The 26418-nt window shown below is 37.3% G+C and overlaps 1 protein-coding gene across 1 annotated transcript in view; it reads left to right on the top strand.

Moving 5' to 3' along the window:
• Positions 1 to 12035: 12035 nt before the first annotated feature.
• Positions 12036 to 26418, top strand: part of LOC117324126 (muscarinic acetylcholine receptor M1-like) — a 72664-nt gene continuing 58281 nt past the window's right edge. Inside the window, 1 exon segment of the mRNA XM_033879791.1 lies at positions 12036 to 12480. The gene's annotated coding sequence lies outside the window, so the exon portion shown is untranslated.

The raw sequence follows: 26418 nt of genomic DNA, 5'->3' as shown, positions 1-26418 counted from the left end.
CAAACTGTATTTTCATAAATTGTGTTTTATATTATTGTGGTAATATAATATTTAAATAAAGGTATATTGAAAAAACGTATTTCTTTAATTCGGACTTTTGATATATTTTTTATTTAGGTTTTTATAATATATGCCACTGTCATAGCAAACTTTTATTTCTCAATTACTATGTACATGTACATGATTTGAAAAAAGTAATTTGCTTTCAGCTGCAGGCGAAAAAAAATAATAAATAAAGAAATAAAGAAATAAAATAGAAAGGTATGGTCACCTGCCCGACCACGTGGGTCCACATTAAGACCCCTCGAGCGCTTCCATCTGGGCCAACAATCGTGATTAATAAGTTGATATAACGCATCCTTGTGTAGTTTTCCTTCCTGTCGATAGGATGGGGAGTCTATGGGGTTTGTGACATTTCGTTATTTCACCGCGCTAAACATTGTATTTTCGCAATCACAGATCGAAATAACGAAAAAGTCTTACGACCTCACCGAACCCATGAGTTATCCGATATATTTCTCCCCGTTAATAACCATTATCCTTTCGATAGGACACTTCCTTTATAATGTATAGCCGCTGTAAAATAACGCCAATATTCGCTCTAACGTTAGATAAAAGAACTTCGTTAGTTCGCTGGGAAGGACAACATAACGATGATTGGCGAGTGAGAAATATGCGGGTTGCTTAAACATCGCGTTTTGGTTATTTTACGTTAAGGATATTTTTTCGTTCCGTCGTTGCGAAAGACGGGACGAGGAGAGTGAATTATGATGTTTTATTATATCGCAGCGAAATAATGAAAGAGGTGACATAAGCCATCATCAGATCCCCGGCGTTGTGCACTAGGTGGTGAACACTGGCTGCAATAACAATAACATGGTAGTATTTCATTTAGCTGTAAAAGAATGAACTAATCTTACTGTAAGTCGATCAGTTTTCTCTAGACCAGTGGTGATGCTCTGCACTTTGTAAACAAACATCAGATAACATAATTTCATTTAGTTCATGAAATGTCAGCGCTATTTTTGTATTCGTTGATCTGCTTTAAGTTCCCAAACAAGATATTTGAGGATTTAGAAACTTGTTTTTAACAATGTAAACATTTCTATGAGATGCTGTTATTGTGGCTGTTCTTGTATCTCAAACGAGCAGACAATAAACACGTGTTGGCTGTTAGCGTTAACGATTGGGCGGGAAAACTCAACCCTGCGCGTGATCCCACTTTACAGCGTCACCCTCTCGCATTAACAGCTAATCAAAATTACGAGGACCATTCGACTCGAGGTGCAGCAGAACCACGCGCATGGTCTGCGCGTGCACTAGCCGTTCGTTTGTTTGCATTGGATGGTGCTCTCGGAATTTTGAAAAAAAAATCATTACAAAGAATGAACCCATCAGAATTCGAGCCTTTTATCTCAATATGTTTGTCCGCGAGACTAACTCCATACCTCTGATGATGGATTAGCCTAGAGCAGCCTAATGCGTTTTGGTTTAATTTACATACCATTGTCTGTCCGTTATTAAATTGTACACCCACCCGATAGTCAACTATAACAGGTTTACTGAATTGAAATATGAACAAATAATGTGTTTGTCAAATAACGGAGAGAAGATGACTTGATGGACTCGCCGATTACAGCGTACCGAACATGTGTAACGAATCTCTGTGATACCTACATTAGTCGTAATTTGAGAGAACAGAGACATATATACATGTATACGTAGTGGACTCAGGACAACAAACAACTAGCTTCTGTTTTGGTATCCTATAGTAAGCAATTATCTAATGCACTCTGACATTTAATAGGCTGTAGCATTGGCGTAAATAAACCATAAATGTAAAAAAGTAAATAAACTTAAATAGTCAACATAGAGCAATATTTACCAATTCAATAAAGGATATAAATTGTATCCTGGTATTACAACTGATCCTCAACCAAGCTTATCTGGCCAACACACACGTGTCTGGCCCAGGTCTGGAAACTGTACACGGTGTCGGAACCCTAGTCATGTACAGTAGAGAAAGTATAAAGTTTTACAGATAGTAAAGGTTGGCTATCAGACAAACCTATAAAAGTCCTGTTTGAACCAATCAGTGCCCACTTACATAACCATCCATCGGTACATAAAACACCGCTATATATACAATTCAACCTAATCTTTACAAATCTATTTCGGTTTACGTAATGTACTCACCCAGCGCTCGTTCCGTTCTGGTTTGTTTGTATTCATCTCGCCGTACTTTAGAGAAAATCACTTCGTTAGTTATTTAATAAAAAACCAAAAGTACTGATCTTCCTTTCCGGAAAGTATGGCCAACTTCCCACGGAGCCAATGGAATTACCTGCCAACTCCGAACAGTATGTCGGTTACTGGAGAAAGAATTTTACACGGTCAGCTGACCAGGAATCTGATCGGTTTCATACGAAATTGAATGTGATAAACTTCACGAACTTGATATATCATTTCGCTAATCTATGATTTACATAATTTTCCTTTTGTATATTAAAATAAAACCTATGGAATTTTTTTCTCGCAAACCAGTGAGTAATGTTTTAGCTAGATACAGTGAATGTTTTATCGCAAACGTTTAGCGGTAGACGTATGTTTTAGCGGCAGACGTATGTTTTAGCGGTAGATGAATGTTTTAGCGGCAGACGTATGTTTTAGCGGTAGACGTATGTTTTAGCGGTAGACGTATGCTTTAGCGGTAGACTTGTGTTTCCTCGAAAGATATATATGTTTTCACGATACTATGCTTTCTCGTGATATGTTTTCCTCGAGATACAAACAATTTTTGAGCATACTTTTCGAGAGATAAAATGTAGCATTCATGAAGTACAAATCTGTAGTTTAGTAAGGAATCACGATTGACCAAATCGAGTGGAATGTGACTTAACTTGACTTCCATGACCCTCTCCTTCTCGGACCGGTCACTGACAAATTCGCGGCTTGACCCACGTGTTAACGTAATGTATTAATTTTTTCGACAGTGAATCATTATCAATTAGGCGCTTTTTCTTGTGGCCATGTCTTCTTTAGAAGACGAGATTGAACGGGTTCGGAATAGACGACGAGAAACTTCCTTGCACAATGAGAATGAATGATAATGAATATTTCTACAATACTGATCCAAAGTGGAACTTCCGCCATGGTGTTATGAATGATTTCAAATGGTTTGAATTAAACGTTCAATCCAATCGAGCACCATGGGCACTTAACTTAACAATGTGAGAGGACCCAATTGTGTCTGTCCTTGTAAAGTACAAACCACATCTAACACAAATCAATGAAGTCAATCTATCTGAAAACTGACTAGTAGTGACCACTTGACCGAATAATTCGGACAGTGAGACAGACAACTGACCAGCTGACATGTTATAAACTCGAACTACATATAGCGTGCAAACTTTCTACCACTGACACGTGAACAATCAGGTCGCACGCGCATTAATATCATGACTTCCGGTCGAGTTGTTACAAGACACTCTGAGTAGAATCCAAGCGTTGATATTTACATAGGCATCTGCGTTTTATGCCAATCATCAAATAGGGATTTTTTAATTCCATGTTTTATGTGAACAATTCTATATTTAGATTAAGCACTCAACCAAACGTTTGTGCATATATTATTGGGAAGATGAATTAGTCATTTAAGCCGAAGCCTTTTCGGACTAAACTCCAATTCTAAACATGTATTATTTTACACAATAGTGCTCTATTGCAGTTAGTTGATAATTGATATGCATGTCTGTGAAGAGAAAAATGCCCACAACATTTCCATATCGATCCCGCATACGTACAATGTACCATTCGCTTTGCATGGTCAATGCACGTGCACTATTCAGTAAGTTCGTTACACTGATACATGGAAACGGGAAGTGAGTTAGAGGAGGGCTGCAAGGCTATGTAATTAAATAAATGACAATGTCGTGAGAATGTAAATGTTGTAGATGTAGAAATCTGCGGCATCAAGTTTTGAAGCTGTTACAGAATATCTAATCGTACGTACGGCTTATACAAATGAAAATCTTGCGTACTTGTATTATCAGTTAACAATAGAAAGCATCTTCTAGTGTCGTTTGTGTTGTTAATACAGCAACTAGAAGAGAAAAAAACTTGACATGTATGTCTGTTTTCCGCACGCACATGTGGAGAAAAACACACGTTATATGACATTTAAATATATATTTCAACATATACAAACTTACAATACTGCCACTGCATGAAATTAACAATCAATTGTTCAATTACCTGCAGCATTATTTATTAACAGCTTAAGACATTCGAATTTACTCATTTAAATCAAATGGTGTAAAATGTTTATTTCGATATGAATAATTGCATACTAATTATCTTTAATTACTATAATATAAGATTTTATAAAATAGCAAGAATTTTGCTTTACACCACAATGCTATTCACAAAGGGAGTAGTGTATATTGCCCGAGACGTGTAGACGGTATAACTCAGGTCTGAAGTCTGTGTCTACAATGGTATTTGAAACAGCTGGGCAACTCTCTCTTGGAAAACTGACTGCAGGCAAGATTTTATAAAAAATGAAATAGATATAAATGAAAAAGAAATGTGTCTGTTAAGTTACCATCCTAATGGTCAACACAATGTCTAAAGTTGTGGAATATTAACCAGAGTTTATCTCTTTGGCGTTACAGTGTGGTTGTTGTAGCACTGACCAACATTTCTCAGACAATAGTGACCTCAAATAAGCGGCTTGTTAGGCTTAAATCGGTACTAGTCTTTACATTGCTAAGAACACTTAAGAGGTATTGCCTTCAAAAGCAGATGAAAATCCCATCATGCTTCTCGAATGTAGGTCATGGTGAGTCCTTATTGGTCCAGGCACTTTAAAGCGGCTTGATCAATGAGCTCAGTCTAGCTGTATTTCTGGATAGCTCTAATATCCATCTTTCATTTCTGAATAGCTCTCATATCCATCTTTAGTTTCTGGATAACTCTCATATCCATCTCTGGATTACTCTCATATCCATCACTGAATAGTTCTCATAACCATCTTTAGTTTCTGGATAGTTCTCATATCCATCTCTGGATATTTCTCATATCAATCTCTGTATAACTCTCACATCCATCTCTGTATAACTCTCATATCCATCTCTGGATAACTCTCATATCCATCGCTGAATAGTTCATATATCAATATCTGGATAACTATCATATCTATCTCTGGATAACTCTCATATCCATTTCCACATTATTCTCCCGAGCTGCAAAACGATTATGGAGAGGAAATCAATAGCTAGGATATAATCAAATATCACTGCAAACTTATCGATACTGAAACCCCGCTATAGACGTTAATCACACTGAGTCTCGGATCAAGGACCAGAACAAAGACAACAAAAGAATTCGGTGTTTTGTTTAGATCTTGTCTCTTTGACCAATATCATTTACAGAGGATTCTTCATCGAACAATGGCCAACGATTATCTAACAGGACTGTGAAAAGTGATCCGCTACCGTCATATAACGATAAATTCCTCTTTTCAATGAGTAAACTATTCATTCGGTAATTTCCTGACGCTAAGAAGATGTGGCACGATGTTCATGACCCGGTAGCAAATCAACGTCGTCGTCGTCGCCGTCATCATCAATTGTTTTTCCCCAGAAAGATTATTAGGTCTTTACATCCGTCTGAGTTACCTCCACCTTTTCATACTCATCTAAAGTATGGTACTAATACGGCGGACTAGCTTCCTATATCTGTCTATACTCCTTATTAAAACAGCATGGCGTTGTCTTGTTCAAAGATGTGATATTTCAGCCTGATGACGCTATAACATGGCCCTGGACTGAACCGTCCGCAGTGAACAATGACCAATTCAGAGGACAAGGGGCTACTAACTCTCACAAACACGTTTGTGTGTGTCCCTAATTCAGTGTCTCTGAGATGATTAATGAATATTAGATGTCGGTATATGCTACTAAACATTAAGATAAAGCAATGATGTACCTTATGAACAATTTATCATCCTGACAAATTCTCAGATTCTGTGAAAGGTCAACGTTTCTGAGGCTACCACGCAGAGAGATAAGGAGAGAATGCGATTAGGTATAGATGATATTGTCTATAGCGACCATCTTATACAGAGTCTTGTAGATGATATTGTCTATAGCGACCATCTAATACAGAGTTTTGTAGATGATATTGTCTACAGTGACCATCTTACACAGAGTCTGAGAGAATGCGATTAGGGATAGATGATATTGTCTATAGCGACCATCTTATACAGAGTCTTGTAGATGATATTGTCTACAGTGACCATCTTACACAGAGTCTGAGAGAATGCGATTAGGGATAGATGATATTGTCTATAGCGACCATCTTATACAGAGTCTTGTAGATGATATTGTCTATAGCGACCATCTAACACAGAGTCTTGTAGATGATATTGTCTATAGCGACCATCTAACACAGAGTCTGAGAGAATGCGATTAGGGATAAATGATATTGTCTACAGTGACCATCTTATACAGAGTCTTGTAGATGATATTGTCTATAGCGACCATCTTACACAGAGTCTGAGAATATGCGATTAGGGATAAATGATATTGTCTACAGCGACCATCTAAAACAGAGTCTTGTAGATGATATTGTCTATAGCGGTCAGCTTACACAGAGTCTTGTAGATTATATTGTCTATAGAGGTCATCTTACACAGAGTCTTGTAGATGATATTGTCGATAGCGGTCATCTTACACAGAGTCTTGTATATGATTTTGTCTATAGCGACCATCTAACACAGAGTCTTGTAGATGATATTGTCTATAGCGACCATCTTATACAGAGTCTTGTAGAGGATATTGTCTGTAGCGACCATCTTACACAGAGTCTTGTAGATGATATTGTCTATAGCGGCCATCTTTCACAGAGTGTGTAGTTACCATTTTACACAGAGTCTGAGAGAATGCGATTAGGGATAAATGATATTGTCTACAGTGACCATTTTACACAGAGTCTTGTGGCTCACCACCACAGTGTTGCTGCGAATGTCTAAAATAAATTACCATTCTCTAACAACAGTTTGATACATTCAGAAGACAAATTTACGCTGTGAGAAAAAAAAAACGCTATTCATATCTGTAAATTTTTTTGTATTATTAAACAATTGCGAAGCTAGCTATAACTGATATCAATTACTTTTGCTTGCCCGGGTTGAAGCACGCAAGGGGTCTGTGACAGGAAACCGAAGTACTCAGAGAAAACCCACATGGTCAGGCAGGTGACCCCACATTTTTCTCACGTCCTGAACTTGAATAAATTGAACATTCGGTCGGGAAATCGAACCCCAGCGGTCTGTGCCAACCTGCAAGGGGAATAACACCAAACGTTAAGATGATGCAAGCGTCTCTGTTTTCACCATGTAAATCTTGTAAAATTCAATTAATAGCATGTCCTCAAAGACAGAACTATGGTAATGTTCTTTGAATTTTACGAAATGTTTACGTTTATGGTTATAAGTAATGTAATTACTTAAATTACAACTTGCAATGAAATGCATGTATAGTGAAGACATTGGCCTGTCTGAAAATTGATTATGTAGATAATATAGCTATTTAATTATAACGTTAATGAATATAACTGAGAAAAGTATAGCTGTAATTGAGACATTTTGAGTTTTTCGCGAAATGTATATTTGTAATGTGCAAAGTAAGGGATGTTGGAAGTGGGGAGGGTGTTATTAATTTAACTTCTGATTTTTTGCAGATATTTCATACATGTATTCAGTTCGGTTTTATGCATTAAGGAATTTGTAGGTAAAAGGACAATAGCGAAAATGGAGGTTTCTCGAAAATTACCCGAAAAGACATGAACCCTACATAATATTGTTTTCCAAAAGATATTTCCAAGTATAAAACGACAGACGAGCTAAGGTTCCCTAAATCTCTTTAAAACTAAAAAACAAATTGAATGTCATTAATAATATCATTAATACCGCACAGAAAAAATCAATGGGTAAGATGTTATTATCAAAATAAATAGGTTGCAGATGCCAAGCAATTACACCTGTACAGGTCGTAATGATTATCAGATGATCTAATCAATAGGAATATTTGTCATCTACGCAAACATTTGTCACATACAGCACCTGTCCTCTTTTAGGAATGGACACGGCGACATTTTATACACACCGACGAAGAGTTCTCTTCTCGTTCATCACAATAATTTCAGGATGTTTTTACGTCGAATTACTGAAGATGGTTCTGTCTGATATGAATAAATATTGAGATTGGGATATTTCAAGTTAAAAACAAACAAACGACCAAACAAAAGCAAATAAATATCATATCGTGTTTCAAGGCGTAAATTAACTAAATTTCACTTGATATCGTGTTACTTTCGCGACATGATTTAATCAGACTGATATCAAATGTAAAGTGTTCATATTCTCAAAATTTACCTCTTTCTTTGGTGATACATTCCAAGTTTAGGCCAGAGGTTGTACCGTCATAATTATAACAATTGGAACCTACAACAAGTTATAGCGTCACGTGGTTAAATATGTGTTCAAAATACATCTTTAGGTAATAAGTGTTATAACAATGATAACAGGGTAGTTATGTGATGGTGTTATGACACTATAACATTGTAGTTATGTGATGGTGTTAATACTGATAACATTGTAGTTATGTGATGGTGTTAATACTGATAACATTGTAGTTATGTGATGGTGTTAATACTGATAACAGGGTAGTTATGTGATGGTGTTAATACTGATAACATTGTAGTTATGTGATGGTGTTAATACTGATAACATTGTAGTTATGTGATGGTGTTAATACTGATAACATTGTAGTTATGTGATGGTGTTAATACTGATAACAGGGTAGTTATGTGATGGTGTTAATACTGATAACAGGGTAGTTATGCGATGGTGTTATGACACTGATGACAGGGTAGTTATGTGATGGTGTTAATACTGATAACATTGTAGTTATGTGATGGTGTTAATACTGATGACAGGGTAGTTATGTGATGGTGTTAATACTGATGACAGGGTAGTTATGTGATGGTGTTAATACTGATAACATTGTAGTTATGTGACGGTGTTATGACACTGATGACAGGGTAGTTATGTGATGGTGTTAATACTGATAACATTGTAGTTATGTGATGGTGTTAATACTGATGACAGGGTAGTTATGTGATGGTGTTATGACACTATAACATTGTAGTTATGTGATGGTGTGATGTCACTATAACATTGTAGCTATGTGATGGTGTTATGACTCTGATAACAGGGTAGTTATGTGATGGTGTTATGACTGATAACAGGGTAGTTATGTGATGGTGTTAATACTGATAACATTGTAGTTATGTGATGGTGTCAATACTGATAACAGGGTAGTTATGTGGCGTGTTATGACTCTGATAACAGGGTAGTTATGTGATGGTGTTATGACTGATAACAGGGTAGTTATGTGATGGTGTTAATACTGATAACATTGTAGTTATGTGATGGTGTTAATACTGATAACAGGGTAGTTATGTGATGGTGTCAATACTGATAACAGGGTAGTTATATGATGGTGTTATGACTCTGATAACAGGGTAGTTATGTGATGTGTTATGACTCTGATAACAGGATAGTTATGTGATGTGTTATGACTCTGATAACAGGGTAGTTATGTGATGGTGTTATGACTGATAACAGGGTAGTTATGTGACGTGTTATGACTCTGATAACAGAGTAGTTATGTGATGTGTTATGACTCTGATAACAGGGTAGTTATATATTGGGTGTAATAACACTGATAACAGGGTAGTTATGTGACGTGTTATAACACTGATAACAGGGTAGTTATGTGATGTGTTATGACTGATAACAGGGTAGTTATGTAATGTGTTATGACTCTGATAACAGGGTAGTTATGTAATGTGTTATGACTCTGATAACATGGATCTAAGTATTGTTACTTCAAACGGAGCATTCACAAATAAAACAATAAATAAACACCTCAAAGAGAATATCGCCCCTCTAATTCTAAAAATACTAATTCTATGTTAATATTACAAATTATCAATTATCACGTAATAACCTATGAGGATGGCTTTGTTACCTAGCATGGAACATACCGAGTTGTCAGTATGCTCGTATAGTAATTAATTCGTGTAACAACTTCATTTAAAGAGTCAGTTTTTGTATAAAACAAATATCTCACCAGTATACAATGTACATGTAACTCGACTCTCGACATATTCAATTATACATATACATATACATAGCTGATGTAAATTTTAGTATTAACTTAGAAAATAGTCCCGATGATAAAACCTCAACTAAGAATTTATATCTTTGATATAGATCTATGTTCATATATTTGAAAATCTATATCTATGTCGATTTCCTCTTCTTTTCGTCGAAGGTGAAGTATTAAAAACGAATAAGGTGTTAATAGCGGGATTTATAACACACACAAGTACACTTATCTGTGTACATACAGCAAGGTAAAAAACAATAAACTCTTCTTAAATCGATACTCTCTCATCAAAACATAATAATCACGTGTTTGACAGCGGTAATTCGTGATCTTCGTGCGTGTAACACGATACATCGTAAATCACGGGGTTTATCAATAATGTACAGGTGACCGTTTTATGGTATTTTTGTTTACGAGAGAACACCTGTGTTTGTACATGGGAACACGTGTGTTATATTGGAATGTGAATACACGTGTTACGTATGTATGTGAGAACACATGAACTACCTGTGCAGATGAGAACACCCGGTAAGATCACATAAGTTATCTGTGTAGTTAAGAACACATGAGTTATCTGTGTAGGTGAGAACACACGAGTTATCTGTGTAGGTAAGAACACATGAGTTATCTGTGTAGGTAAGAACACATGAGTTATCGGTGTAGGTAAGAGAACACATGCGTTATCTGTGTAGGTAAGAACACATGTGTTATCTGTGTAGGTAAGAACACACGAGTTATCTGTATAGGTAAGAACACATGAGTTATCTGTGTAGGTAAGAACATATGAGTTATCTGTGTAGGTAAGAACACATGAGTTATCTGTGTAGGTAAGAACACATGAGTTATCGGTGTAGGTAAGAACACGTGAGTTATCTGTGTAGGTAAGAACACATGAGTTATCTGTGTAGGTAAGAACACATGAGTTATCTGTGTAGGTAAGAACACATGAGTTATCTGTGTAGGTAAGAACACATGAGTTATCTGTGTAGGTAAGAACACATGAGTTATGTGTAGGTACACACGAGCTATCTGTGTAGGTAAGAACACATGAAGTTTATGTGTAGGTAAGAACAATGAGTTATCTGTGTAGGTAAGAACACATGAGTTATCTGTGTAGGTAAGAACACATGAGTTTTCTGTATAGGTAAGAACACACGAGTTATCTGTGTAGGTAAGAACACATGAGTTATCTGTGTAGGTAAGAACACATGAGTTATCTGTGTAGGTAAGAACACATGAGTTATCTGTGTAGGTAAGAACACATGAGTTATCTGTGAAGTAAGAACACATGAGTTATCGGTGTAGGTAAGAACACATGAGTTATCTGTGTAGGTAAGAACACATGAGTTATATATGTAGGTAAGAACACATGTGTTATTACCTGAACACGCCTGATTACTTTGCCCTGTGTATTCGGAGAGTTTTTTATGGACGGACGTTCAATGTACGTGCATTACTCGTTTTTATTTTATTGTTGTTATCACCAACTTCTGTCCGCCTAACACTGACGTTTACAATTCTATTTCCAAGCGCATTCGGCCAGGGTACGAGAAGCAATTTCATGTGTTTTGTATTATAAATGGTTATATCATTTATCATCAAAGTCTTCCAAGAGTTTAACGTCAATGTTAAGAACGTCCACAAACAAGGACCGCTAAATTCTTTTTCGAATAAACGCTTTCTTGTTTGTTATTGTATTACGGTAGTACTCAGCCAAGCACCACTATACACTCCCCGAGTATTTTAGTATACCTTTCTGTGTATCACGGGCGTACTCGGCCGAGTGAGATACACGTCGCCGAGGAGGTATCTGCTCTATCGATACGGGAACTGATCGCGAAACAGATGTGTAGGAAATCGATCCCTGGAGCGTTAGTATTGTATATTAACGTAATCGGGACTTCGTCGTAATCTCTGGGACCCGCATCTCTAAATCATATAGGACGTATTGATACTGTAGGGTTCTTAACGGATTATAACCTTCCCGTGAAGGTATACGGAACGATTGTATTGATATCAATGGTTGATCTACCCCAGTGACCCGTTACTACTATACACTTCCGATAGGAATGCAGTGCAGTCTGAAAATCGGCAAACATGGAAAACTTTATATTACTCAAGTTATATATGTGATTTTTTTACTGTGAGATGGATTTATGAAAGCGAGCAGACTCGACTGGGATAAACATCTAGGTCTGTCTGGAGTAAACAATCAACAGTGACCATTTGGGGACGGATTAATGTAAGTACCATCTTATGTATTGATAAAACCGTCTGTAAACTGGACACTGTTAGGCACAACGACACGAAAAATACTGATTGTACGTCTGGTCGGATTACATAACCTGTGGTATATAACATCAGGTAATAGACATTTAACTTTGATTAAACGGGAAGTCAGTTGATATTTTTCGGTTATTATCCTCTGTCGTATATAGACGATCTACAGTTGGCCCTGCAGGGGTACTGTATTCACTAGGAGGCAAATAGATATCAATCCGTCAAATTCTACTGAGAATGGAATTGTTAGACGGATGAAACATTGCTAAGACATTAGCAAATACAGCGATCAAACGTTAAATTGGTGATAAAATTTCTTTGTATTTTAAACACCAATTATCAGTTATTTGGTGATGATATCGGATCTTTTAAAAGCTTTCTGATTTATGTTGTAGTAAATTATAGAGTAAATACTCGAAAAATACTCACCAGAAATACAATAATGATTAAATTATCAAATAATAAAAATTGTGTGACAGTAACAGAGAAAAATTGAACACATCCTCCGGTCAAATGAATAAAGGTACGATACGGTAGCACTTCTGGTTCCGGTCCAATGAATGAAGGTAAGGTACGGTAGCATTTCTGGTTCCGGTCCAATGTCTGGTTCCGGTCCAATGTATGTACGGCACGGTAGTATTTTTTGTTCCGGTCCAATGACTGTACGGTACAGTAGTATTTCTTGTTCCGGCAGATGAATGAAGGTACTGTAGCATTTCTAGATTTTCTTCCATGAATGACCATTTGACCATATACCACCTTGCAATCAAACATGTGTCTAATGGAAGGCTAGCGATGACGTCAATATAATATTGTATATATTCGTATATAAACGTTCAGGAAACTCGACTGGATTATTTTTACTTGATACAGAGTAAATTTCAGACCGCGAAGTATGCTGCATGGATAATTCCTATACATGTACCTTACTTCCGGACCTTTACTTCCGCTTCATGTCAGCTAATTCTGAATTGTCATTCTGTTTTAAAAAGTGACACTCCATTCGTTTTTGTAACACTTGTAGAGTGAATTAAGTGTTGTTTTGTTATTATATACCATGTAAACCTGTGCAACAACCCATTTTTACGTCGTTAAAAAACAATTATCTCCCTTTCCTAGAGGTTAACGATATCACATTGTTCATGGAATGCTTGATATTTAAAATATTGAATTAGAAATTGTCTGTCGTGTATTCCTACAAGTATGACGAGATTTTTTTTCACGAACTCACTGATCTAATTTTACCTTAATTCTTTTAACATTCATTAGGTGACTTGCTCAGGAAAACGCGCATATCGACCAATCAAAAATGCCGTAACAAATAGTATTTGAAATCGTCGGAGTGATACAATTATTGAAGCTGACATGCTTTTCTCTTGGGACGGGGAAAACCACCAGATTTTATCGTGAAAACTGTCAGCGAAGGGGGGTTATTTATACGGTGTCTGATGTGTGTGATTTGTGCGGTAATAACATAAACTTTCCTGGGGGTACATATGTACATGTATATACTGAGTTGTAACGGTGGCACAAATACAGAAATACACACATACATATGTTACATCGCTGGAATATTTCCTGGTATCGGAATAATTTAATATTTTTTTTTTACATTTGACAACGACATTGTCTGTTGAACTGTTGACACGTTTGGAAAACTGCATTCTTTTGAAAGTTATAGGGACCATGATATATAGGAACATACTTTATAGGGACAAATAACTTATAGGGACGGGACCATCATTTATAGGGACCATAATTTATAGGGACCATAACTTACAGGGACCAAAATTTATAGGGGCCATAATTTATAGGGACCATAACTTATAGGGACGGGACCATAATTTATAGGGACCATAACTTACAGGGACCAAAATTTATAGGGGCCATAATTTATAGGGACCATAACTTATAGGGACCATAACTTATAGGGGCCATAATTTATAGGGACCATAACTTATAGGGGCCATAATTTATAGGGACCATCATTTATAGGGACCATTACTTGTAGGGACCAAAATTTATAGGGACCATAACTTATAGGGACCATAACTTATAGGGACCATAACTTATAGGGACCATAAGTTTCCATAGAATGCATTTTATACTTATGTTTCCGTTTTAAATCAAGTTAATTTTATATCCAACAGGTAACAGGTTATCGCATTTCAAAGTACAATTTCACCTTACACCTTCTTTACAACAAAACTATCTTGATTTTCGTGACACAAAAATACACTTGTCATGGTGACGTCAGACAAAACAACGCATATGATTACACCAATGGAAGTTATGTGAGAATTAAAATCTGTAACTTTTTCTTTTTTATTTGGTAATATTAGTTAATTTCAATGTGGAGCAAATGAAAATATGTAAGCATTAAAGTGCTCTCCGATAGGCCATATGGACGCCCACTGAATTACAGAAACATAAAATAAGTCCTGGACTACTCGTTTGTTCTCAAATTTATTAAGTCAAAAAACATCAGAATGACAGTCCCATGGTAGATAGATGTCAATTAAATTTTAATTTCTGCAGTTCTTTAATCCATAAACTAACACTATCTGACTATAGGCGCGTATATTGACACTTGTGTTGCATTGTCTCGAGATGAAGCAAACCCAATGGATGTAGTTATCGATGTTTATGCATGGTGATCAGACTTGGGCAGGATACCAGTCAGACAATGTATACGTAACTACTTGTCTAAAAATCAACAGCGCTTGAAAAATGAATTATAAGATACATTGTACATCAGTACTAATGTTTGTACCTATACAAATGTACCTATACAAATGTTTGTACCTATACACGTGTACCTATACAAATGTACATATACAAGTGTACATATACAAGTGTACATATACAAATGTACCTATACAAGTGTACCTATACAAGTGTACATATACAAGTGTATCTATACAAGTGTACCGATAAGGTTTAAAAAATACACGTGACATAATGCACCCGATAAAAGCAGTACGGGTGAAAGTTCAAAATGACAGGACATCAGCATTCATATTGAAAATAAGAATGATTCAAAATAAATGTTCATATTTCAGAGAATAGTTTGAAATTTAACTGTGTCTGTCTTATCAAATTCTATATTTAAAATGTTTTTTTTTTGTATACTTTACTTGGAGCGCATGCGTCTGTTTCTGCTTAATATTTATAGACAAAAGTATTAGCCCCTTGAAAAGTCGTAAGTGGGGAGAAGCTTCGATTCTTTTTGAATTTAAGTTCAACCCGACTAAAATATTAAATGCACTCAAAGTTCAGAAACGTACCTCAGTTAAGAATCCTTAAATATCAATGCATGCTATTCTTTTTGTCGTTTAACAATGATCTAAAGATGTGAAAATTGACCAAAAGTGGCCATGATACCGACGATGCATCGACTGTGGAACGGAGGCCTGCATGCTATATATCTTAGAGCGGTTTTGCAACGGACAATCTGATTAGTCGACATTTCTCTAAACGATGATAACTATGAATGTCGACCAATCAGACTGTCCGTTTTAAAACATCTCTAAGATAAATAGCATACTTCCGTTCCACAGTCAATGCATTGTCCCATCTTGAATTGTTACGCCTTGTTGAAGGAGCAGTGGCTATTAAACACTAACAAGAAACAGACGCCTGTGCTTGGAGGTTGACTCGCACTCTCATACAACATGCAAAGCGATAACGTAATCTTGGTCAACATGACGGCACAATGACGTCATATTTTTATTGTCATGTGATCAGAGTGCATCCTTAACAGCGTGAATGGGTGACTGCATTGAAAAATGTACGGGTATCAAAGGGACCAGAAAACAATTGTAAAGTGGTTCGGTTCCTATCAAACTATTTATAGAAGAATTACTATTCCGGTTGTTTACACTATCAGCGTTACTTATCACCAACATTTCGTTTTTAAATGAATGTTGACGTATTTTCCTGAAACATGAAGCAGAAAATTGTTAAAGGTGTGCTAGTGTTTTATAATCCTGAGTGTTTGTTTTATCAATCACAAATATCTCCGTAATTATACCTACATTTGTATCTACAAACTATTGTAATTTTTCCGGAATTGGTTTCAAGATACTCTCAAAAATAAAGTCCTTGCATAACTTATATGGGTGGTTTTAGATGTACATGTCTATTTTAAACCGAGAAATTATTCACTTGGATATGAGGTTAAAATAAACGAAATATCGTTTATCTTACTACTACAAACTATTCCACCTCGATCACGTGATAGTGGATCTTTACCCCCGTAGCGCCATGTTGTGATTGCCCATGACTCCTGGTGTGTGGTCAGATCTCGTAAAGACGGCCTGTTGCTCCCTGTCATAGTGGGTAGATTCGCCAGCGTGCCGGCTAGTTGGGGATAGATTAGATGTTCCTATCTTGGTCGATACACCCAAGCCGCCTCTATTATGCAATATAATGTTTTGAGTTATCTGTAAAATTTCTTTGTCAGTTCAAAATAGTGAAACCATGGAATTTCAGAATATTTTTGCAGGAATTATACCAAACTGTGTCCAATTCAGTATTATACATACTGTACCTGTAAAATACTATACCATAACCTACATACATTATGTACCTGTACAATACTATACTATAGTCTACATACCTGTACAATACTATATCATAACCTAAATACCTGTACAATACTATATCATAACCTACATACCTGTAAAATACTATACCATAACCTACATACATTATGTACCTGTACAATACTATACTATAGTCTACATACCTGTACAATACTATATCATAACCTAAATACCTGTACAATACTATATCATAACCTACATACCTGTAAAATACTATACCATAACCTACATACATTATGTACCTGTACAATACTATACTATAATCTACATACCTGTACAATACTATATCATAGTCTACATACCTGTACAATACTATATCATAACCTACATACCTGTAAAATACTATATCATAACCTACATACCTGTACAATACTATATCATAACCTACATACCTGTACAATACTATATTATACAGTTGTGGTATGGGTGTGAGGGAAATAGCACTTTTATTATCCCTCGAGACATGAACTATTTTCCGAGGCGCAGCCGTTTTCTGAAATAAAGACGGCGCTAACACACAACGAGTAATAAAAACACGACATATACCTGTACCTGTGCGTGTTTAGCACATTTTCAGAAGTAAAATGCCCCCCCCCCCCCCCCCCCCCCCCCCACCCATGTCATCATACAGTAGTGTTTATATTTATGACGACTTACAATGTTTTCATGCCATCGACTGAGTTTAGGTGTATAGACATGTGGAATTGTGACAATCCTGGAGTTGATGTAAGGACAGTGACATTTGTTCTCATCAATACTGATTCTTATCCTTAAACTATTCCATTCTAATGATATTTACGGTAGGTTAATCATATGTAAAGGGCGTTGGTATATGCATGTAGGGACGGGCTAAAGGTGTTTATCCCGACTTACTGACCATATACTGACCACGAGGTTATTATTTCGGGTCCCGCGGACGCAATGTGAGTGTCCTATAGTTGTTTATGAGCATGCATGTCTGTTTATTCCTTGAATGCCAAGCGCATTAGAGCAATTTCCGAGGGATTATATAGACTATACAAAATTTCCACTTTTCTGACGTCACTTCCGTTCTGTAAGCAGTGCCGGGCGATGTCCTTAGCTCAACATCAAATACGATTCCGATGAGAACAGTAACAAGGACTGCTGACGGTGTAGCGTGACCATCATCCCCAAACAATATGTTCCGGACTTCCTGTCATCAGATTTGTTTGTCTGGCGGTTGAGAAGTGAACGCAAAGGTGGACAACACGAATTACTATATCACACGTATGTGTCCTTATCATCAACTACCTGTGTTTTATCGACATTACATCTTGTTTGAAACACAAAAATACAGCTTTGCCCTCTTTTAACACTTTGTGGCAGAAATCTAAAAGTGGAAATGTTTTTACTTTTCCGTTTTCTGTCATTAACATATTTATAGCTCATGTTGTTAGGAGTGTCTTGTTGTCAGGAGTGTATTGTTGTCAAACCTCGTCTGGTTAAACTCATTTCGTTCTGTGTAGCTGTGCTTTCCTCTCGCATCATTCTTCCTCATTTTTTCTGCGTACTGGTAACTATTTCTGTATTTCCTTGTATAACTGTCAATCCACAAATCGTTCCTCCATACACAAGTTCAAAAATCCATTTTCGACTTCTATTCTCATGCACAGGTAACGCCCCTATCTACATATTTTGTTCTCCACGCAAAACTCCTGTCTCAACCCTCAATTCACGACTCCACCCTCAATTATTCCTGTCTCCATCCTCACTCCCCGCCTCCATCCTCACTCCCCGTCTCCATCCTCAACTTCCCGTCTCCATCCTCAATCCCCGTCTCCATCCTCACTCCCCGTCTCCATCCTCAATCCCCGTCTCCATCCTCAACTTCCCGTCTCCATCCTTAATTCTCGTCTCCATCCTCACTCCCCGTCTCCATCCTCAATTCCCGTCTCCATCCTCAATCCCCGTCTCCATCCTCAATCCCCATCTCCATCCCCAATCCCCGTCTCCATCCTCAATCCCCGTCTCCATCCTCACTCCCCGTCTCCATCCTCAACTTGTCGTCTCCATCCTCACTCCCCGTCTCCATCCTCACTTTCCGTCTCCATCCTCAATCCCCGTCTCCATCCTCACTTCCCGTCTCCACCCTCAATCCCCGTCTCCATGCATCAGTTCCACTTCAATACATAACTCCCGTTTCCATGCATAACTTCCATCTCCATGTACCATTAACGCCTTCTATCTTATAATTTCATCTCACTTCCTGATATTTAATTGACAAACTAAAAATAAATCTTTGATTTTCTGAAAAGAAAATCAAGAGAAAAAGCCGACGGATCATCATCAAGCATATTTTGATATGAAAACGTAAATATCGAGTGACACAACTATCCACACCTCCATACCTGCGTTTTTAGTTCCCAGTTTTGAACAAGATTATTTTCTCACCATATCAAACAAATTTGTAATTTAATGTGTTCCGGATATGAACACATTAACAGTTTTTGACAACAATGACCAACGTGAACAGATATATGTTATTTAAATACTTGTCAAGAGTAACTCGAGCGCTGTGAATGCACCTAACCGAATATGGCGGGAGTTTGGTGCGTGATTGTGTTTGTTTATGGCAAAAACATTTTAGCGAAGCGCGGTTTGAATTCCGTTTTTTTGTCGTTAAAAAGTGAAAATGACATTTAAACAGCTGGAGCATATAGCACAATAATAACGGATCGAATTCAGCAGTAAACAAACAGATCCGCAGGTCTATTGTCGATTTCGTTTGTTTAATTAGTAAAAATCCGAAAAAAATGAATATTTGAACGACATGTCGTTCTTGATGTGTGGCCGGGCGTTAGTCGCTCCATTGATAGCCAAATGATAAAGCGATAGTGTAGCCATCCTCCTCCCAATCTTATCTCTCGGCGACTTGATAAACATTTATCCAGAATAATATTTTCACTGCTAGCGCATATTTTCAAGACTAGCTGAGAACGAAAACACAACACAGACCTACCATTACCCGGAAATAAAAACCAAAAAGATGCCTGAGAACGTAAACACAATATTGCAGACTTACCAATACCCGGAAATAAAAACCAAGGCTACCTGGGAATGAAAACACAACATCAGACTTACCAATACCCGGAAATAAAAACCAAGGCTACCTGAGAATGAAAACACAACATCAGACTTACCAATACCCGGAAATAAAAAACAAGGCTACCTGGGAATGAAAACACAACATCAGACTTACCAATACCCGGAAATAAAAACCAAGGCTACCTGGGAATGAAAACACAACAGACTTACCAATACCCGGAAATAAAAACCAAGGCTACCTGAGAATGAAAACACAACATCAGACTTACCAATACCCGGAAATAAAAACCAAGGCTACCTGGGAATGAAAACACATCAGACTTACCAATACCCGGAAATAAAAACCAAGGCTGTCTGAGAACGGAAACACAACACCAACCCTATTACTACCCGGAAATCAAAGTCATGTTCAGTTATTTGAAAAGTAAGATATGGTTATACTTGGCATGGAAATTAAAATATTAATCGAAACTTGTTTAAACTAATAAAAGGGACTAATTGAATCAAATATGGACCAGTACAACATATCACTGTACTGACCTTCATTTGCTTGCCATCTTTAATCATGCTTTTTAGTTTCGAGGTTCGATGATTTTCTATTTCCAATCAACTTTTTTACAAGGATCTCTTCTGCCCCCCTCCCTTTCCCGGTGCACAATTGCAACCATGCAGCTTACAACAGGGACCAGACAATTTAACAGCAGTTTAACAATTAAATATATCTGTGATCTTGTTCTAAAACCATGCAGTCTACTGCCAGACTCCGTACACAAATATAAATATCGGACGGTCTAAATGACGTCACATAGATCCGTCATATTGGACAAAGTATTCCGCGAATAGACATTGTAAAATGTAATCGGATTCTGAGATCTCGTGTGACGTCATTGAGAGACTGTTATGGATGATAAATTTAGGTATAAATGACACAAATCTTCAAACAAATGATTTCCTTAAAGGATTTTTTTCCGGAGTTCATCAAAGAGTAAATGCGATTACTAGTACTGTTGAAACATTAAACTCAGTGTTCATTTGTAGGAACATAAGGACATCAAATGATATAGACACTGTCGTCTGCGGTCTGTAGTAACTGATATGGTATGTTACTAAGTAAATGTCCTTGGGAATAGCTAGTGCAGTAGGTTCGTGTTCGATAATAGTAACCTTTCGCACAGCAGTTGCCTTCGGATTTACTCCGCAAATAAACCGGCTACCTACTGGTAATTACTGCTGCTAGAGTGTCCTGTTCAAACGATGGCTAATTACTAGTCTATCCTTTCTCAAGCTCACGCTAAACTTCGCCAAACTATCACTAATTGCCCCCAAAATGTTGGCGATATAGAAAATGAAAGCTAACGGTACATGCTATGCTATTGTAACAAACCCTGATATTTCGTTAGAGTGACCCCCTTATTATTTGTTATCACCGCGTTACTTAGTGAGGACCTTGCAATCAAGTCCGAATTCAGTTTCATGATTAACTTAGTCGAACTCTTTGCGACAGGATGAGTTGTGTATATGTTGCTCGCGGAAAGACGCCAGACGAAAAAACTGAAAGATGGAAAGACGAAAACGCGCCAAAGGTAAAGCGGTGAAGTCAAAATTGCTTTTTTTTTTATCCCTTTTTGGCGTCTTTTCGCTTTGATGCGTTTTTCCCGCGTTGGTGGGTTTTCGTCATCTCATTGTTTAGCTCAGGCGGGTTTTCGTCTTTTTTGTCTTTTAGCTTTTTCACCTGGCGTCTTTTGGCGGTGGGAAAAGGCCAAAATACGGCAATACAAGCCATTTTCTGAAGTAAAATACACGTAGAAAGTTTTTAACAAAATGGCGAGTCTTAGTTTGTTTCCAAGGTAACAAGAAAACGTTGAACTTCTCTCTTTTTAAAAACTTTTGTAACATATACAGAGCTTAAGTGATAGGGGCCGCGGTGGCCGAGTGGTTAAGGTGTCCCGACACTTTAACACTAGCCCTCCACCTCTGGGTTGCGAGTTCGAAACCTACGTGGGGCAGTTGCCAGGTACTGACCGTAGGCCGGTGGTTTTTCTCCGGGTACTCCGGCTTTCCTCCACCTCCAAAACCCGGCACGTCCTTAATGACCCTGGCTGTTAATAGGACGTTAAACAAACAAACAAACAAGCTTAAGTGATAACTAAACGAATCCAAAGCTTGGCATTATCCGTTGTCTTCCGATACTTTCCGTTAAATATGTGATATACCATGACTGGGTTAATGTGTTGTATAAAAATAAATTTGAGAGTTGCCCCGGGTTACTGTCCCCGTTCATCTATCAGGATGACCAATCTGATTGTAAATTAATGGCAGACCGATCTGACGGCCGTAACAAACGGTCTGTTGACACAGATGGACACGAGGGATTTGATTGGCAGATTAATGAGACATGTTGTCTCTGTCCACCAGACGCTTTATTAAGATGTTGTAGTAGAAAAAATCTAACTTTCTACGCAATTTGTTCCCGGCGTAATTACTTTATATAAGCGAAAACACATATATAATAGGGTTTATTGTCTGATAACAGTAACAACAAAACAATTAATAAAATGATACCGATAAACCAAAAAAAGAATTTATAATTTATATTGAATTCGGCAAGTCGTTAATTATTTATTTGAGTGTTTAATGTTACGACATACCTAACTAGCCTATGAAGTCATAAAACATGCGTATAACGATGTATTCGGCAGAATTTACTGGAATACATTTACAGCACGTGCATGTTTGTCTAACTGAACTGTATATTAACAGAATATTGGACCGGAGAAACCATTGTGCAAACGGAGACACACAGGAGTTAAGAAAGGGTAAATTAGAATTTAGTAATATCTACACTGTTTACCAGGAAACGGATATACAACTACAGCATACAGTCCTGCTAGCGCAGACCGATCTGACGGCCGGATCAGTGATCCTAATGTCAGTGATGATAGGGACATCATACAGACGCTACGTCCTTCTATACGTCCTTCAAGACAAGACAAGACAGGACAAGACAATTGTTTATTCCCATAATCAATGCAGTTTCTGAAAGTTTGCTATCATGATACATGTAGTTAGAGGACGGTTTTGTCGAAAAACAAAACGGAATAAATATAGTTAAGTAGTAATGTTTTAACCATTTTTATCTAATATCTACCTTTATTTCTCACATGTTCTAATCTTAGAATATTGAAATCTTCAAAGCGCAGCAAATTTAATTCCCCAGTGACTTGTAATTATATGCTGATACAAACCAGGACTTAGTATAATTTCTCCTACAGGTGGGGGTGATGGTACATTTATATTAATTATACTGCACCCAGGATATTCCCAGCATCTTCCGAACCGCGCTCTAGAGAGCTCCATTCTGATGCTCTGTTGATGACGTTTGAATGGTGAGGAATTCTGACGTATCACACCAGCTGATTACGGAAATTATAAAATAACTCGCGTTAATATAAATTGTTTTCCAATCATGGATGCAAATTCCGTACAGGTTAAAGTTCATCACAGAAAAATTAAAAAAACCTTTATTATCTATAAGTATGACAATGCACAGGTTTATAAAGGACTAGTGGGGTAGTATTAAATGTAAGACAATAGTGGGTAAAACACAGGATGAACTAACAATTTTCGCTGTCGGGAGGACTGATGGAGTCACTGTGAAAATTTAACGAACCACTCACGAATGTGGACGTCTAGTGCAACATTATGTGATATATAATAGCTGATGGCTGTGTTAAGTTAAAGCATAGGTCATGCATGGGAACTGTCTATATTCAATGTAAAATGCCTATAGCAGTAGATGCACGTTTGCCAATTGTTTTTATTCAATGAAACACTGTCGTGTCAGGATTCCCATCAATGTCAATTTACTATATTCGTTTAACCAATTTCGAGTCAGCATTTCCATGAAAGCCAGTCGTCGATGTTCAATGAAACAATTTTGTGGTTACAGTTCCATGAATGTTATTTGTCTATACTCAATGAAATACGTTTGTGTCGGAAGTTGCATGAATGCCTGTTGTCTAATAGCTATATTCAACGTAACGGTGTTGTGTCGGCAGCTCCATGAGTGTCAGTCATCAATAATCAGTAGAAGAGTTTAATAAGTGGAAGAGTTTGATATGCTATCAATTGCCCAGCAATAAATACGCCTGACTGTGGTACGGACGATTTAAACACGTGGCGAGCACGTGAAAGCATTTGAACCGTTACAGCATCAGAACGACCTCGTATTAAAACAATGATCGGTGTAATATACTCATTTGGAATCTGTTTGTTAAGCTCACCTGGTCCGATGGCTTATACTATGGCACAGTGTCCGGCGTCCTTCAATATTTCCTTTAAATAACTACTTGTCTTTAACCGCTAAATGGATTTTAATCAAATTATGTCTGATGCATTATTGTATGAATAGGTTCCAATGTTGTATAGCCGGAGAAGCGAGGCGCAATAGAGGAAATAGAGGTTAATCTTTTAAATCGCTTCTAGTCCTGAACGACCGAATGGATTTTGATAAAATTTGGTCTGGAGCATTTTTCGGTAAAGGAGATCTGATGTTGTGTAAACGAATGGCCTGTCTTTGTTGTGGCCGGGTCCGGGGCCAACGGGGATTAGTTACTCTGAACGACTGGATAGATTTTGAGGAAATTTGGTCTTATGCATTATAGAGCAAAGGAGATTCAGTGTCAGCGGCGTAGCAATAATGCGTATATGCTTAAGCATACACTCGATTCTATCCAGATATTTTTTCTTACCTTTGTTTTTACCTAAATATATACATATATTATGCATATGTGTTGATCAAAGCAACACGATTTTCAAAGAAATATTTTGCCATTCGAATATATTCGGTTCTGATTATTGTTGTAATAATTCAAAGTTCAATGTTCAAAGTTTATTCCCTGGGAAATATAACAGTATTTTTTCTAAATATGTCTTCTTCAGCAACAAGTGGTTTTGGTCCACATTTGGTTTGAACCATTGCTGGCGGCATTCTATGTAGTCCATGATAGGAACCTTACAGACACGTGCATTTTTAAAATGTGGATCCTGTCCTCCGTTGAACACTGCTGTGTCGAGTTAGGTGTAAGTTAGACCATTCCTTCCTTGTGCATACGATTTGGACTCATCATTAGTCCATTAATAAAAGCACCCCCGTCATTGACGGTCTATTCTCGCGGTCATGAATGGGATACCTCCCCTGAGGCTGTCGCGCCTCTATACTGCTTATCACCAAAAACATGTCTGACATGCGCACGGGTATTAAATCGGACGACCCGCGTGTGCTAGATCTTACGCTTGGTGTTCATGGAATCTTAAACGGCAACAATTCAGTAATTTATGAATTATCAGCTTCACTTTTTTACCGGTCGATTTATATCTCTTTTTACGTCGGTTTTAATCGCTTTCACGTCAATTAAGATATTTGCATTCGACACTTTGGAAATAATTAGGGTACCGTTTGGGGTGAAGGAGAGGTCAAAAATAACGTCATACTGTATATCGGAGATCTAACACGATTGGGGAGAGATAGGCGGATATGTAGAAGTGTATTGGACATGGGGAGGAACAAGCTTTGATTTACAGATCCCACTCAATCAAACGCTATCAATCAATGTAGACTTTTATTGGCGATGAAAGAGCCCATGAGATGTAGATCTAGGGGTATTCCCTTACTCTATCTGTTATGTTTCCCATCACACCATTCATGAGAACATCTCTAACGACACCGTCTCCCGGGATGGAACTGCTCGGGGCATCCCAAGAATCTTAAAAAGCGTACTTGGGCCGCGAGTAAGAATGAAATAGTGTAATTGTTTTCGTTTTACGTATTTCGTACATGTACCAGCTGATTGTTTCTAGGAAATGATACATCCGTCTTTTTTGCGTAATTTCCCAAAATGTGGTATGGCGTTAATAAAATCTATCAAAATTATCAGCATGTGTTTTTATATGCACATATAGTTATTTTTGTACTGAAACAATATTTTATCAATATTCAAATATTTACACACAACATCACAATACAAATCATATATCAAGCTACAACAACTAAGCGGCGGTAAATGTTTGGGTCTCACTACGAGTTAACGAGTTTTGGAACCGACGATCGGCGGAGCTGACTTTTTACTATGGCGCTATACAATTTTACTATGGCGCTGTAAATGTTACTATGGCACTGAAAAAATTACTATGACACTGAACAATTTTATTATGGCGCTGCCATCCGT

The sequence above is a fragment of the Pecten maximus genome, chromosome 3 (assembly GCF_902652985.1).
Source record: "Pecten maximus chromosome 3, xPecMax1.1, whole genome shotgun sequence".
Taxonomy (NCBI): Eukaryota; Metazoa; Mollusca; class Bivalvia; order Pectinida; family Pectinidae; genus Pecten; species Pecten maximus.
This window is presented reverse-complemented; position numbering and strand designations above follow the sequence as displayed.